This window comes from Nannospalax galili, unplaced genomic scaffold (assembly GCF_000622305.1).
Source record: "Nannospalax galili isolate Female #2095 unplaced genomic scaffold, S.galili_v1.0 scaffold22, whole genome shotgun sequence".
NCBI lineage: Eukaryota > Metazoa > Chordata > Mammalia > Rodentia > Spalacidae > Nannospalax > Nannospalax galili.
The window spans coordinates 20,827-34,692 of record NW_008347230.1 but is presented as its reverse complement, the minus strand read 5'-3'; the positions used below and the strand labels follow the sequence as shown (position 1 = coordinate 34,692).

Genomic DNA, 13,866 nt, shown 5'->3' with positions numbered 1-13,866 from the left:
GGCTGGCCTCTAGCTCTCTATGTAGCTCAGACAGGCCTTGAACTTCCTGCCTCAGCCTCCACAGCAGCTGGGATTACAGCCTACACAATCAGGCCAAGCTTCTGTTAGGGAATCTTTTGTTTGTTTGCTTGTTTTTTTATTTTTTATTTTTTTAATATTTTATCTATTATTTTTATTTTAGTTGTATGCGTGTATTGTCTGCATGTAGGTAAGTGCACCTGTGTCATGCAATGCCTGTGGAGGCCAGAAGAGGCTGTTGGATCCCCTGGAACTGGAGTTACAGACAGTTGTTAGCTGCCATGTGGGTGCTGGGATTCAAACCTAGGTCTTCTGCAAGAACAGTCAGTGTTCTTAACTGCTAAGCCATCTCTCCAGCCCGTGTTTTTATTTTATTTAAAAATTTTTAAGATCTGGGCATGGTGGCATGTGCCTTTAATCCCAGCACTCAGAAGGTGGTTCTCTGTGAGTTCGAGGCCAGCCTGGTCTACATAGTGAGTTTCAGGCCAGCTAGGGCTTCAGGGAGACCTTGTCTCAAAAGACAAAAAATAATAAATAAATAAATAAATAAATACAATTTTTAAATGTTTTTATTTATTATTTTTATTTTATGTGTATTTTTTTAAAAAATTTTAAGGAAAAATTTACATTTATTTCATATGATGATACATACATATATATTCCACAATTTTTGCAGTGGAGTGGCTTGGCCTTAGGAACTGGTGATCTCTAAGTAGCGTAGCAAACCCCAGACAAGTCCACTTTTGCATATCTTGCACGAATTGTCATTAATAAGCTGTTAGGCTCTCCTGGTTTGACCAATAAATTATTTGATCATACCATAGCTAAGGAGTTCTAATTTTGAGTGGTTATAAAAACTTGGGCACTAGGACCTTAGAGAGCTTTTGGGATGACATCATCTCTAGAAAACATGTTTCCTTGTTTTTTAGATAGGCAGGCTCAGATGAACTTGCACATACAGAACAGAGAATCCACCTGTCCTTCCTTGTCCTATCCCAGTGATGATATCTGATATAACTGGAGCCTAATAAATATTAAAACCAGGAAACTCCGCAACTACTCATGCACATGGGCTTTATCTGAGAAGTCTCGGAATGGATCCATCACATCAGAGCAGCTCCCCATACTCCCCATCTTCTGAGCCCAGAACATTCTTTCCCTAATGAGGACGTTCTGTGCATGGGTCTCACACTCCAAGTCCTGCTCAAGTAAAAGGTAAGGGCCCCAGTTAGGAAAGATATACTTGGGGAAAGCCAGGTGTGTGAATTCAGACAAGGTGAACAAAGACCTGGGTGAAGCCCCATCCCACAGAGACTATGATGCTGCTGCCCACACAGAGAAAGCCAGAGGAAGAGGCCTGGGGAATCAGTCTCTGGTATTTTGGGGAGTCTCAATTGCCCTTCTGAATCTCTAGCTCCCTCTCTCGTTCTCTGTCCCTGTCTCTGAATTTCCACCCCTATCCCCCCAGGTCTTGGTCACTCTTTTTCTGGCTCTTTGTCATCCTCTGTCTCTATGGGTCTCTTCCCTTTGTCCTCTTAGGTCTCTCCCCTGTCTCTTGGTCTTAGCCTCTCTTCTCATGTACCTCCCTTCCCTGCTCTTTGGGTCAACTGCTCTTGCTCAGTTTCTGTGCCTTGCTCTCCCATCTCTCCCCTATCCCTTTGCAGAGTCTGAGATGGTCACCAATTGGGGTACTGACCATCCCCCCCCTTTTTGGAGACAGGGTAGCCCCTGCTGGCCTGGAACTCACTACATAGACCAGGCTGGCCTTGAATTCCTATGAATCCGCCTGCCTCTGCCTCCTGAGTGCTGGAATTTAAAGGTGTGCACCACCACACCCAGCCACACTCCTTAATAGAGACCTGTACTCCAAAACTGAGAAGAGAGAGGAACAGACTTTCATATACCCATTGCCCCTACTCTATCCTTACCAGTTCTCCATGCCCCCTCCATCTCTCCCTGTCTTCTTCAACTCTTCTACTCCTACACTTCTCTGCCTGCCCCCATCACCTGCAGGGAACATGGCTCCCTCTGTCTCAATAACAACTGCTGGTTCTGTCCATCCTCATCATCTTCCTTCCATCCTATTAGCAGGTCCATCTCTGGCTCTATCCCTCTTTCTGCCACCTTTTATTGCTATCCTTCCTTATGTGTGTGAGGGAGGGCCCTGTGTCTTCTCTCTGCACACACCCATGCTCACTCTCTAATCCCTCTCCCTTGCTCTTGTGACTTTCACACTGGCCCCTCCACATTCCCCTTCCTCTTCTTTATCTCTCTTCTCAGTTCCTGCGATGGTTGCCCTTGATTGTCAACTTGATGGGTGTGTCTGTGAAGGCCTTTTCAGAGAAAATTAACTGAGTAGGAAATCTGGTCTTCATAGTGGATGGTATCTTCCAGTGGATTCCTAGGTATCAAGCGGACCAAGGAAAAAGCAATGTGTGCCTGCCTGCCTTCACTTCTCCTTCCTCAACAAGTGTGTCTACCTCTGCTGACATCCTCTGCTGACATGAGACTCCAGTTCTTCGGCCTTCCACCCTGGACTCAGTATCAGTGACTCTGCAGGGAGCTCCAGGTCTTCAGCACCAGACTGGAACTGCTGAGGCATCCAGCTGTGTGGACTGAGCAACTACTGGGTTCTCTGCATCCCCAGTGTTGTGCAGATGGGTGGCTATAGTTGGACTACTGAGCCCTATCCTGTAAGTCATTCAATTAAATCAGAAGTCTCTCCTCTCTCTCTCTCTCTCTCTCTCTCTCTCTCCCTCTCTCCCTCCCTCCCTCCCTCCTCAGTTCCTCTACAAAATCTTGCTATATTAGTTATTTTTCCTGTAGCTGTAACAAAATACCTCACAAAAAGCAAGTAAATGAGGGAAGGATTTATTTTGGCTCTTCATGTGAAGGCCTTTGTGGTAAACAAGACCTTGTGGCATGTGAGAGGCAGCTGGTCACACTGTCGTTCAGTTAGAAGCAGAAGAGATAATGCAGGTGCCAAGCTGGTTTCCCTTTTGTTTCCTTTTCATTGAGAGTATGCAACTGCTTCCTGGGTGATTCTAAATCTAGATATGTTGAAAATGAAGATCAACCATCACATCTGCCTAGTACAATTCCCCTGGCCTTCAACGTGTCCCTCTCTCTCACTGAGCCTGTGTTCCTTTGGGTGTCCCTGTTTCTCACTGTTTCCCTTATGTTTATAGAAGCATGTTGACAACATTGACCTGCTGTAAGGATCAAAAATGGAACACCCGCACAGCTCCTCAGCAGTCACTGGCAAGGGGCACAGGACAAGGACTCACTGAGGGGCTGTGCTTCTCTTTTGAACACAACAGGTAGATGTGATGAAAACTGTATGTAAGTTGCATCCTCTGTACTCCTGGGAGCCATGGACCTTCCTACAGAGAGGGCACTCATCTTCTCTGAGCCAGTACCATCTCCTGGGCTGGGAGACCCCAAAGCCCCCTTCAGTCTGCCCTGCAGGCAGCTCTGGGAACTTGCTACAGCATTCGTTCTACCTGGGAGCTTCTGCTCCTGACCAGGGAAACATTCAAATCCTGGCTTCAAAAGTGCCCCATAACAGCTTTACAGTTTCACAGTGGAAGACATCTCTTCCATGGGGGAAGACATGTCCTTTCCCCCCCATCCTGGGGTCTTGGCTGGGGCCCCTTTAACAGATGACAGTGACATGGCAGAGCACCCTGCTGCTTGCTGCACATCCATCTACATGTAGGAGGAGCCTTCACCTCAGGCAGGACAGATGCAAGGAGCAGGTGACGCAGAGGATTCTGACCTGGGCTCTGCTGAAGGGCAGATGTGGAGGAGGAATGGGACAGGCAAGAGACTGTGACCACCGCTAACAAGCAGGGAAACTGGGCCAGGCCTGTTGCTGCCTCCTCTGCGCTCCTGTGTGCAGAGGCGAGGACGCTCCTTTCTTCTCTAGATCTGGGGTGGGCACCTCTCCCATTGCTGTAGGATTTGGCCAAAGAACCAAGAAAACCTTGAATTTACAAGAAAACAGCTTTATTAACCAATCAGGACCTAGGCAGAGTTACCTCCAGAATAAACCTGGCCCCTGAGCTGGGATCTTACATGCCATTTTATAGTAAAATATAAAAAGTGTCAGTAGTTTGCTACTCAACAGTATATGATTGGTTAATTCTGTCCCTGGGAGAAGGATGGAAAGGGAATTAAAAAAAAAGAAAAGAAAAGAAGACAAAAGTGTTTACAGGAATGATGCGGTCAACTTGATCTCAAACTGTTTCCATCTGGTGCCATCTGGTGGTTTATAGTTAGTGTTGTTTTTCTGTTTTTTTTCCTCTGGTATTTACTATATTAGTGCCTACTATATTAGTGTATCCAAGGGAAGTATGACAGGGGTTGGGCTTGCTTCAAAGAAAGTCAGCAGTTGCTAAGCTACAAGCTTATTTATTAAATCTTCAGGGGCTCATGAACCACCATAAAGTCCTGACGCTTGCAAGGAGAGAGGTGGGAGGTGAGAGTACATTTTCTGCTCTGTTGTTCTCTTGTATTGCTTCAGCTAAACAGGATCAATGTGCCCCCCCCCGGAGGGGGGGCATGTATAGGACCAGTGTGAAGCCCCAACACCCAGGATGCAAATTCCAGAGTCCAAAAGAGAGATACATATCTCGTAATTTCTGAGTGCTTTGCTATTCTCTGGATTTTTTTTTTTTTTTTTAAGCATTTTAAGGCTGGGTATAGTAAAGGCATTTTCCAAAACAATGTGCCAGATCTTGATGGTTTCACAGATAATTCTGCAAAACATTTAAAAGGGAAATGAAGGGGCTGGAGAGATGGCTCAGCAGTTAATAGCACTGGCTGCTCTTCCAGAGGACTCAGGTTCCATTCCCAGCACCCACCTAGCACCTAACATCTGTCTGTAACTCCAGTTTCAGGAGATCAGATGCCCTCTCCTGGCCTCTGCAGACATTGCATGCACAAGTGCACTTACATGCAGGCAGAACAGTCATACACATTAGAAAAAGGAAAAAAGAAAAAGAAAGAAATGAAGACCAGATGTGGAAATTCACACCTGTAATGCCAGCATTCAGGAGGCTGAGGGAGAAGGATCGCTGCCCAGGCCAGCCTGGGTTACAGTGAGACACTGTCTCAAAAACCAATGCTATGATACCAATCCTCTACAATGGCTTTCATAAACTAGATGTAACCTTTATTGTTGGGGACCACCTGTTTGAATTCTGAAGAAAGCAAGTGCAAAGTCGCTAGTAGCCAAGATTGTCTATGAGAGCCAAATCGGCATGTATGCCTACTCGGAGTTTTGAAGTGCAGTATCCCATATGTTTATGTTTAGATTTTTAAAAAATGGTGCCCTATTTACACTGTTATGTGAATATCTGCTCTGTACCTTACAAACAGGCTGTACTTTATTGCTAATTGTTTCCTGAGCTCTTGTGAGAAATGTCCTTTGAGCTTCATACCATTTGATCCTGAATACCTGCTTAAAACACCTCATCCCAGGGAATAGAGCCTTGAAGAGTTAGAGCTTCAATGCTCATTGTTCTATGGAACAGGGACCCTTTCTTGTCCCCAGTTTTCTTAAATGTTAAATTGCCTCTGTGTAATATTTTATCATTAGATACCTCACTGTCCCTCTCTGGGTCCACCACTACCCAGCCACACAAGACATAGCATTTTATAAACTAGAAATAATCTTTAGCCCAGTGCCAAAGGAATTTGGACTATTCAGAGCTGCTGAACACCATGGAGTAATTATACACCCAAGGAAACCCAGCTTACTACAGGGCCTATGAAAAAAATAAGAGACCTCATACAGACTGCAGACTATTTTGAGCTGCTGTGGAAAGGTGAAGTTCCCAGAAAGCAGAGAAAGAGAGAGAGACAGAGACAGACAGAGAAAGAGAGATAAAGAGAAGCTTTCTCCTCCCTGGTGAATTCCTCTGAAGCTCTGGGCCAGCTGCTGTCCACTATGTGAGACTTGATAGAGACAGGTGGGGGAAGAGATGACCACAGAGTCTCCCTTCCCAGAGCCTCCTCCAAAGCACCAGAGCCAATTTTTGGCATGGCCTCCTCCCTGTGCTGCTGAATTCCAAGAGTTAAAATTTACTGTTGAACCTTACTTATGCCTAGTGGAGTGAAACACAAATGGACAGTATAAGGATGTTCCTGTAGCAGGCCCCTGACTAAAAGACATCCATCTTACCATCCTACGTGACCTGGCCTAGTTATTTTCCAGTTTCCCCGAAATTGCCCACACCCTATAGGGACCAGGAATTCTTAGAAACTGCCACATGTCTGGCCAAGATGAGATAAGCTGCTACCTAATGCCGTATCTGTTTCTGTCCATGCTTGCTTGCTCACTCGGAGGGGGGGTGTCGATAGTAATTTTAAACTTTTACTGACCTATGAAAATATGTGCTTGAGTTTGAACCATAATGATTGGCCCCTTGTATTCCCGCTTTTGAGAAATAGCTGACTATGTATAAAAAGTTCTTGCAGACTCCCTTTGGGGCTGCTCTCTGTCACTCCCTGAGTGCAGGGACAGCCCGGCCGTTAATAAAATCCTTCCTACCTTGTGGCCGAATTCTTGGCAGGTATCAGACTATAACAGTTCCTAGACTGCAGCCATCTACTGGAGACCCATCCTTCACTCCACTGTGACCATCAAAGAGGTAGAGAGCGTCCTCAGTTGTCCGAATCCTGACCACAAGCATGCCAGCCCCTCTTCCCTGAGTTCTCAGCATGTCCTGTAGCACTGTGGGATGTGAGCTCAGCTTCTCTCCTTGTAGAAACTCCTTTCCTTATCTCCATTCTGCGGTGAGAAATTAGGCCAATGGTCTATTGAAAGCAGGTGTCAGCCAGAATAAAACAAAACAAAACAACAAAAACCTGGTTTTAAGCCCCAATATGCAGAGTCAGCAAGCACTGCAGTGGCAAAGGTAATAGGGCCTTGGCAGAAGTCTCTGAGCTTGAACTGCGGAATTAGCCTCAGCTGTGTGTTCAGTGTGGCGGTATTCCTGGAGATGAGAATGGAGAAGAGCAGGTAAAGCATCTGCCTTTGAAGAACAGGAGGAAAGTATGGTGCTGTGAAAGGGGAGAAAGAGAGAGCTAGATATGCATTGGCCAGGAATTGAACCCGGGTCTCCCGCGTGGGAAGCGAGAATTCTACCACTGAACCACCAATGCTGTCTGAAGATGTCTTTACAAGCACATTAGGAAAGGATATGAGAATCCATTCATTTCAAGCTTTCCCACTTAGTTTAAAACAACACAAGATTTTAGAAAACCCAAATTAAATCAGTGTTTGCATAGGAAATGTTTCTGAGACAACTCCACACCCTAAAATCCCCAAAGAAAACTATGTCACTTGAAAACACTTCGTTCTGCTTTTTATTTTTCTTTGAATTTCTTGTTTTGTTCTGTTTCATTTTTCCCTGTTTGGTTTTGTATTTTGCAATCCTGAGGGTGAAATGCAGGGCCTCCTCTATGCTAGGCAGTGTGAAAGCCCAAGACCCTTAGTCCCTCAGTGTTACCTGTTTGCCTTTAGCCTATGGCCGGTTTTTCCCTCAAGGAGTTTCTGGGAAGGACCTATAAAGTTCTTTCAGAAAGACTATTCCCAGTTCAAATTCTTACGCCTTTAATCCAAGTGCTCAGGAGTCAGAGGCAGGTGGATCTCTATGAGATCAAGATCAGCCTGGTCTGCATAGACAGGTCCAGGCCAAATTGGGGCCACAGGGAGACCCTGCCTAAAAAAGGGTGCTCAAAGTTTGCTACATTTAGAGAGTATCAAAAACCTTTCTATGAGCAGTGCACAGTTGCTACATTTCTGCTGGTTTGAACAGGAAGGAGGAAGAGGGAAGGGCATCTGGGGTCTGTGCATTCTGTTTTACTGTACAGTAAGTATAGTGTCCTCATGGACAAAGCTAGTCTTCAAGGACATTACAGAGGTTGTGATCAAAGTAAAAATAGTAAGCTAATCGAGGACTCTGTACTCTGTATGAAAATTCATACTGGTGTAAAAACTATGGAGGAAGTGAACGAAAGTAAAAAGAAACCCTTCAACGCATCCTCTGTGAACAGTCCTGATGCTGGAACCTGAGCTCTGGGTGGCAGAGGTGGGCAGAGAAATCAGAAGAGTGATGTGAGTGGCTTGGGTGGGGACGACTGGGCCCGGTGGGCTGATGGAAATCAACGTTCTATCCAGGATCCTGGCAACGGCTCATTTTGTCAAAACTCATCCGGCCAAACTCGAGGTATTTGTGCCCTTCAGTCCGCATGAATTACACTTCCGTCACAGTCAGAAAAACAAACAAAACATAGTTGGGGAATGGCACCGTGTTTAATTTCATCATATTGCTTAGCTTTTACTTAAAATATTCCTGTGGAATGAGGACTCTGATTTCCTTTCACATGGAATGCGTAGGTGATTGAAAAATTAAAAAGTATGAGACAGAAAGAACAGAGACCGAAACTGGAACAATAGCGTACCACACCTTAGAAGTCAGCTTCTGGATCTCAGAGCCGAACCAATGGTGCCTTGAACGACGCAGCGTAGTAACCACGGGGACCACAGCGAGCCACAGGAGAAATTCCAACAGCATCTTCTTTACCCTTGTTCCTGTTTGTGATTCTCTGCTGTCTTTTTATTTTTCACGCACTCAAAGGTCTTCATGCTCTGTCCCCTCCCGGCTCTTCCGTCCACCTTCCCTCCCCTCTGCTCCCACACAAACTCACTTTTGTCTCTAGCATCCCCCCGCCGATCTGTCTCCGTTCTGTCCACTCCCTCCGCTCCCGCCACGCCTCGCTCAGCGCACCGACCTCAACCGCCACCGCCCCTGTCTTTCCCACGCGCACCGCGCCAGGCCACTGCCCCAGCAGGACAAAGATCAACATTGCCACGAGCCCGGCCACCGTGCAGTCTCCGGGAGCCCTGGGTAATCGCAGACCCCGGGAGGCGCCTGACGAGCCCGCAGGTATCCGACTGCGCCCAGGCGTAGGGAGGCCTCGTTCACCAAGGACCTGGGAAGAACTCAGGTACAGCGTCTCTGTGGCGCAATTGGTTAGCGCTTTCGGCTGTTAACCGAAAGGTTGGTGGTTCAAGCCCACCCAGGGACGCTTCCCTTTGGGTTTTAACACTTCCCCAGATAAAAAGGTATTAGCGATTGGTAGGTATTAAAGTTCAAAATTAGATCTTCTTGGTATACTTGTGTTCTCACCCTCCTGCTGTGTGTGTCCTTATCCTGCACATTCCTGAAAGAGAAAAACCTTTCACAGCATGCTTGGGGATCTAATAGTACCTCATTTTTTAGCAGTAACATGAAACCAACAGAGGTATTACTGTCCCTGATTCAAGTGTCTGGATAGACCACCACCACCTGCTCTTTCTTTTGTAAGAAAACTGTCTTACTTAATTTGTGCATTATTTAGTTTAATCTTCCAAATGTTTTTGAAGTTGGTTTGTTTCCCGGGTTGATGATTACAAACAAGCCTTGTGGCAATGGTCATTGACAGACCCACGACTTTGGTGACTCCCAAAGATGTTATTTCTATAATGTAGGGAGGACATACAGCTGGCAGCAGTGTTCATACAATGCTCCAATCAGCAGACTCTGCAGCTTTGGTGGTGCCAGGTCCTAGTCCAATGTATTTCCCAACTGCTGCAATGTTCCTGTCATTTATTTGCTTTTGGAACACACTGTCTGTCCCTGACAGTGTTATAGGGCAGTGCAGCCCTCCTGGCTTAGCTAAGAGGAGGCATGGTATGACCCTATTTCTATGTTGACATGAACAAATATTTGCTCCCTCAGATAGAGAACTGAGGACAGACCAATGTAAGGATACCACCACCAAAGTTCAACTTGGTGAGCCGATGAGTTTATTGCGGTTACACAGGAATATGGGTAAGAGATTACAGTTCATGAAAGCTACCATCCTGGAGCTGGTCTGAGGGATTCATCTTCACCTAAATCTCTATAGGCTGAAGATATCCAGAGTCTGAAAACCAAGAGGTTCTGCCTCTTGAAGCCAGTTGCCTTGGTCTCTCCCTGAGCACATCTGTGGGGCGGGACTCTGCTTTATTAGCGTAGGTTCCTCTGCTGTTAGTGTATCAAGAGCCATCCAGCTTTGTAGGGTAATCATATTCATTATTTAACATTCTGGGTTTAGGAAGGAGATCCCCAGGGCCATATCATTAGGAATGTTTTGTGTGTATATAAAGAGCCTATGTGTCACATAGCATCTTTTCATCTTACTTGAGGAATGAAATTGGAAGCTAAAGAGTCAAAACAGTGGAAGACATATCTCCCCCATCTATGTGATAGAATGGGAAGAGTTACAGGACTGGTAATAGTTTTTATCCAATGTTCTTGCATCCAGGGGTATCAAAATGTACACCTCCCAATCTATCCTGGGGGCAACCATTAACACAATCTGTTACCACAAAGGCATTTCGTGTCATTAGGACTCACACATCAAATTTTAAGTCTCCAAGTCCAATTGGTAGCAAACAGGTCCGTTCTCTCTAAGACTATGGTTGAACTACCATTAATGGCAAGAATCCATCCCAATAGTTGAAAGAAACATGTATATTTGTCAAATGAATGCTTTCTTGGTCCCCAACAAAAGGGACCCAGTTAGCTAAGTTGTACTGTTTTAGGGGTGATCCAAATTTGAAGGTATCCTTCCTTATATTTACAAGTATGTGGTACAATTCTAAGGGGCTCGCCAGCACAGCCATCTAATTGAGATTTAGCCACTGACCAAGGCCAGGTTAGTTAACAGTAACAAGTTTCTTTGGCCATGGAGAAACATTAACATTCAAAGGACAGAGCACCCTTGTCCATCTTCAGTGAACTGTTGGCGTTGTTTCCAGTCATGATCCTATAAGAAGGGATGAAGGCAGGACAGAAACACTAGCATTAGACAGCAGTCCACAAGTTCTGCAGGCATCTTTGCCATGCCTTTAGCATCCTGTTGAGCCAATTTAGAAAGGAATTCATTTCATGATAATGTAACTAACAAAAAAGAAATTAGAGTCTCTAAAAAGTATATTCATGGTTAGTAGAGAGTAACTTTATAAAGGAAGCCTATTCTTGTTTATAAAAAGTTAAGATGTTAAGCCAGGCATCATGGTGCAAGCCTTTAGTCCCAGCACTTGGGAGGCAGAGGCAGGTGGATTTCTGTGAGTTCAACGCCAGCCTGGTCTACATAGTGAGTTCCAGGCCATCTGGGGCTATAGGGAGACCGTGTCTCAAAAAGACCACAAAAAAAGAGAAAATATTTACAAAGTCTTTGATTAGTAAACACTAAATTTATTCACAGATGATCCATTTTCCTCCAGGCAAGAGCTTGTGAGGCAAAGTCTGGTGCAGCACTGTCTAATTGGAAGGCATTCAGCTTCTTCCTCTCTGTCCAAGCCAGAAGGAAGCCAGTGCCTCTCCCACCAATTCCAGGAGGGTGGCTTTGCTAGGGGAAAGCTGGAGACTTCTCTTTCTGCCTGCCTGAGGTCTGAAGGCGTAGTGTGGTCTTGCACTAGGAGACCTCAGTTCTCCTCAGTGAGATGGGAAAACCCTCACCCAGGCCTTGGGCCTTCAAGACTCAAGAAGCCCATCAATATATTCACTTTCCTTCTTTCTCCCCACCACCCCCAGGCCTGGATAGCAATATGTAGCACAAGTACCTGCCGTCCTAACCAGAGACCTATACCCCCATGCTTGGCTTGTTCCTTAACTTTTCATTATAGTTCGTAACACAAAACATACAAATTTTGAGGACAACTTAAAAAGGGAAGGGGAAGGATTTTCTAGACTATGAAATCCCTGTGGACCTGCCTGTGTTTTTAAGGACAGGCTGTGACAGACTCATATACGCCTATGCACTTTAGCAGTCTGTGGTTGAACTTGAAGCACAGCAGGTGAACATGACTCTCACAGAATCAAGCCATCTTGTTCTGTCTCCCTTTCTTTCATACACACAGGGTTAGATTTTTAGTATGTAAAGGTAAACTGATTTTTTAATGAGAAAAGTTTACAAACCACACAAACATATAAAAGAGAAAATGAACATCCTTTCTCCACAATCCCACTCTGGCCCCCAGCTCACTGCCTTTAGATCGGTCCCTTGTACCAGAAGGGGCTCTGAGTCCCAAAATGGAAGAGAGGGAGGTGAGTGTTTGTGGAGAACTTTATAGGGTTACCATAATAACCAGTACACAAAAATTCCAGAATTCTAGCATGCGATGACACAGGAGACCATGACTTATAAAGAGAAGAAAAATTCATCAGGTGAAACAGGACCAGAACTGCCATGAGGTTAGAATTTGGAGAGAGGACTTTCACTTATTATGCCTGCACTCCATAGGCCCAAACTGTTAAAAGGAAATGCAGAATATTTAAAATCAACTGAGTGAAATTTTAGAGAATAAAAATAAAATGTCAGCGATGACAATTTTACTGCAGGGACCACCTGAAGGTTACATGTTGCACAACACATGATCAAGGAACTATATCCACAAGTAACTGAAAATATCCAACTTGAGACTTAGAGACAAAACAGAACTTTGGAAAAAATTGAAAGAAAAGTTTCATGAACTCTAGGGCAAACTTAAGAGGCCTAATATTTTAGAAACTTGGGTCCTTGAAAAGTGTGGGTTGAGGGCTGGAAAGATGGCTCAGTGGTTAAGAGCACTGGCTGCTCTTGCAGAGAACCCAGGTTTGATTCTGAGAGACCTCATGGGGTTAACAACTGTAACTCCAGTTCTAGAGGACCTGATGCCCTCTTCTGTCATCTATGAGAGACCTGAGTGACTCCATCTTGGATAAAACCTCCATGGGACTGACCCAGCCCTGAACCCTGTTCCAGGAAAAAACACAAAAAAAGTATACTTGGAACAGATAGAGAACTCCCCTGCCAACGGTCAATTAACCAGGGACAGGAAAGTACTAAAAGTCCAGATATCTCTTCAGATTCCCGGAAGGCGGCAGTTTATGGTTCGGCACTGGGCTGCAACCAATCAGATGCTTGCCAGGCTGGAGACCCCCTACTTGCTGAACTTGCTGAAATAAACCTATAAAAACCTCTGTCTCCCAAAGCAAGGGGTCTCACATCTGAGATCCGCTGACAGAGTGGACCCAAGCTTAAGCTTGCAACAATAAAAGAACCCTTGTGTGTTTGCATTGGTCGGCTCCTTGGTGGTCTTTGGGGTCTGGCGAACTGGGCATAACAATTCCCAGCACCCACATGGCAGCTAACAGGTATCTATAACTCCAGTTCCAGAGGATCCGAGGTCCTCTTCTGACCTCCATAGATGCACCTATACTCATGCACATAAAAATAGTAACTAAAATATTATTTTTAAAAGTGTGGGTTGAGAAGGAAAAATATTTGAAGAAACAGTGTCTGAAAACCCCCAATCAAAGACGATTAAAGCAAGTGACACAGAGCTAAGGAGCCTAAGCAAAGAAACACAGAGCAAACTGAACCGGAGACACTGTATTCAGATCCCAAAGAAAAAATTTTTTTTTAAAAGCCTGGTGTGTTGGCCCTCCCCCTTAAGCCTAGCATTCTGGAGACAAAGGCAGGCAGCTCTCTGTGAGATCAAGGCCAGCCTGGTCTACATAGCTAGTCCCAGGACAGCTGGGGTTTGTAAAAAAAAAAAAAAAAAAAAAAAAAAAGTGAAACGAGGGCATTTCAAGACATGAATGCTGAAATAATTCTGTAGCATGGCAAGAAGGCAAAACCCATGGCAAGAACACATAAAAGCCAGAGAGGGGAGAATAACTCCACCTGAACCCTAGAGCAATTAATAAAAGATTTATAGACAACATGCCATCGAATGAGAGAAAATGGCTTTAAAATGAAACATAA

General features: G+C 45.1%; 1 long non-coding RNA gene and 2 other non-coding genes across 4 annotated transcripts; 1 reads left to right on the top strand and 2 right to left on the bottom strand.

Moving 5' to 3' along the window:
* Positions 1-2,837: 2,837 nt before the first annotated feature.
* Positions 2,838-8,781, bottom strand: LOC115072150. Of its 2 annotated transcripts, none has more exons than XR_003851217.1 (3): positions 8,491-8,781; positions 6,575-7,019; positions 2,838-4,003 (listed from the first exon to the last, which is right to left on the bottom strand). It is a non-coding gene; the product is annotated as an uncharacterized LOC115072150 (long non-coding RNA). The 2 variants fall into 2 exon arrangements; XR_003851216.1 differs by having other exon boundaries at positions 8,496-8,781.
* Trnag-ccc lies at positions 7,118-7,188 on the bottom strand. Its single transcript has one exon. It is a non-coding gene; the product is annotated as a tRNA-Gly (tRNA).
* Positions 8,782-9,043: 262 nt separating the features above from the next.
* On the top strand, positions 9,044-9,117 carry Trnan-guu. Its single transcript has one exon. It is a non-coding gene; the product is annotated as a tRNA-Asn (tRNA).
* The last annotated feature ends 4,749 nt before the right edge of the window (positions 9,118-13,866 follow it).